Here is a 3,358-nt window from a genome sequence, read left to right as displayed (position 1 = left end):
TTTTAACTGTTTTGATTGTTGCTTATAAATGATAAGTTGCGTATCATACAGAATGGTACAGCTCCTCCATAAAATCACCAACCAAAGTTTCATCTTCGCCGCACTTTTCCAGCTTCAGCCTGAATTAGACGCAGCCGTCTGAGGAGCGAGAGAGCAACATTAAAGGACCTGGTCGTATTTTCAAACAGAAAAAAGATCCAGCTGTTCACTTGTTAGGATGGTTATTTATTTTAAATACAGCTGAACGCGTTTCTCACGTGCATCTGATCAGACTGTAACAGGGCAGCGCATGTGAAGTGCTGCTGCTGTGTGCAAGGGGGGGTCGCGCGCCGCTCTGCAGCGGCGTCACCCAAATGCTCCTTTTATCTCGACAAAAAGGAATAACTGTAAGTCAATCCAAAATTACCGCTGACAGAGTCAAATGTTGGAAATGTTCTCCCTCAAAGACTTGTACAAGTCTGCCGAGCCGCTGTTATTAAAGTTGAAGCTGTTTACATCCCACGGTCACGTGGTCGAGGCGTGGAAAGAGGCGGAAGCTCACAATAAATTCACTTCAGATTGGTGACAGTACTTCCTATAGATTCCATGACTCAGCTATGACTCACAGAGACTCAGACCAATCGCTGAAGATGGGTTGCAAATTTCAGGTAGTAACGGTGAAAGCGGCGGCCTACTTTCGCGAAGAGAGGAAGTAATGCATTTCCAATGGGGGACCTCATAGTTCGATTAGTCCATTATTTTTACAGTCAATGGTCTGAGCAAACAGAAACTCACTAAGCGCTCCTTTAACCAGCGTGAGCAAACACTGGAGGTTCACTTTGTGGCCACATCTATATTTCAACTGTCTGAAATCTCAGATCTTAACATGTCATCTAGCTTATTAAAAGAATGAAACCTGTCACAAACAGGCAGACAGCTGGTTCCAGTTGCAGGTGAAGCCAGGCTAAACTAAGAGTCCGCAGAGCTAAATCAGTTTAATGTCGGGGCAAAAAGTAGGGGCAAGCAGCAAGGAGCCAGAGTCATGAATAAACAGGGTAAGGTAACAGGTTATCAGATCAGAGTTAAATGCTCGGTATGCTGACAGAAAGAGACAGGCAATACTTTGCACTGAGTGTAGTCTGAGCAGTGCTTAAATTTCCTGTGGCTGATGGGAACCAGGTGTGGAGGTGTTGATGGCTGATTGAGTGCAGTCAGTACTTAGGCGATGGCTCCCGCCGATGACCAGAGGGGGAAACGGAGTGTTGACTCCTGACAGAAACCAAATAACTGATTTTCATCAAATAAGTGATACCTTTCCAGCAATAAGTTATATGAAGAATTCCAGTCTGGTTCCGCCCACTTCACAGGACTGAAACGTAAATTCTCAAAATAACCAATGACCTACTCCAGGCTGCTGATTCTGGCTCATTCTCCATTCTTCTCTTGTTAGACCTAAGTTTGGCCTTCAACACCATTTCTCACCCTATCCTCCTGGATAGACTTTCAACCATCGGCGTCTCAAACACTCCTCTTAACTGATTCCACTCCTGTCTTTCTGGCCGTACACAGACAATTCAACTAAAGTTATTTACTTTCCCTACAGTCCATCGATCCATCCATCCATTTTCTTGACCGCTTTGTCCCTTTTGGGGTCGCGGGGGTGCCGGAGCCTATCCCGACTATTGATGGGCGAAGGCAGGGTTCACCCTGGACAGGTCGCCAGTCTCAATCACACACATTCACTCTCACATTCACACCTAGGGACAATTTAGAGTCACCAATTAACCTATGAAGCATGTTTTTGAAAGGTGGGAGGAAGCCGGAGTGAAAACCCACGCATGCACGGGGAGAACATGCAAACTCCACACAGAAAGGTCCCAGCCGGGATTCGAACCGGGGCCTTCTCGCTGTGAGGCAAGAGCGCTAACCCCTGCGCCACCGTGCAGCCCTTCCCTACAGTCACCACAGGCATTTCCCAGGGCTCTGTCCTAGGACCCCTGCTGTTTATCATCTACCTTATTCCCCTTGGACTTATCTTTCGTCAACATCAGATACATTTTCACTGCAACACATGACACCCAGCTATACATTTCCAGCATGTCATCTCATGAGTGGTTAAAGACTTATCTCATCCATTTGCAAAGAAAGGTTTCACATGCAACTTTTCTTCTGTTACATGCCACCATAATGGTTTTAGCACTCAAGCTAATCGAGAGAATCTGGTCGATTTTCAAAATAAAATACTTCTGTCTGATTTAAAAAAAAATAAAAAATAAACAGGTATAATTTATTAGTTCTTCTGTGGCCCAGTGGCAAGGGATCCACGGACCAGCACCGATCCGCGCCCCAGTGGTAGGGGACCACTGCTCTATGGTGTTGCAAAACTTTACAGCTGTAATATACTTTCCGCCTCTGGGTGGCACTGTTAGCACTTTCTTTGCCAGCGGCTATGTGTGAAACAACCCCCAAGTGAGTCAGCCCTGGACTTTGTGTTTGAAATTCCCAAGAGCCTTCACAGTTACTTCTGATACTTTTAGCGGCCCTTATTCAGCTAGCCAAGACGGAGCGACAACGGCAATCGATAAAGTCAGAAGACCAGCTCCACATCTCTCATTAGGATCCCAGTTTGCTGTTTTTATTGGAAGAAAGTTTGTTTTAGCTTACTCTTGTTTTTCAATTAAAAATGGCCTGTGATGGTTCCTACTAATGTGTGTTACTGTAATGAAAACAGAATCAAAATAAATACATAAAGTCATCCATCCATCCATTTTCCTAACCGCTTTGTCCCTTTCGGGGTCGCGGGGTGCCGGAGCCTAACCCGGCTACTGAAGGGCGAAGGCGGGGTTTACCCTGGACAGGTCTCCAGTCTGTCTCAGGGCCTCAATCACACACCCATCCACTCTCACATTCACACCTAGGGGCAATTTAGAGTCACCAATTAACCTATGAGGCATATTTTTGGACGGTGGGAGGAAGCCGAAGTCCCCGGTGAAACATAAAGTCATATTTTTTTATTTATTTAATTTCATGGTATGGAAATAAATATTGCATTTGGCCCACGGTCCGGGATCCCATTTAGATTTTGGCCCTTTGAACGAAAAAGTTTGGGCACCTGTGCTCAAAACTCATCTTTTCACACTGGCCTACTCTTTATGACTTCAATGCAAATCTTTTTAAGCTTTTAATCTAAACTTAACACCTGTGTTTTTATATTTGTGTTTTTATCCCTGTTCGGTTCCATGAAAGATGCCTGATAAATAAAATGTATTATTATTATTATTATTATTATTTGCAACAATAACAATCTTCTTCTTCTTCTTTTACTTTCAACGTTTCCCTTCAGGGGTCGCCACAGCGAATCAGTTCCCTCCATCTAAGC

This window comes from Oryzias melastigma, linkage group LG6 (genome assembly GCF_002922805.2).
Source record: "Oryzias melastigma strain HK-1 linkage group LG6, ASM292280v2, whole genome shotgun sequence".
Classification (NCBI taxonomy): Eukaryota; Metazoa; Chordata; class Actinopteri; order Beloniformes; family Adrianichthyidae; genus Oryzias; species Oryzias melastigma.
Note: the sequence above shows the minus strand (reverse complement) of the source record.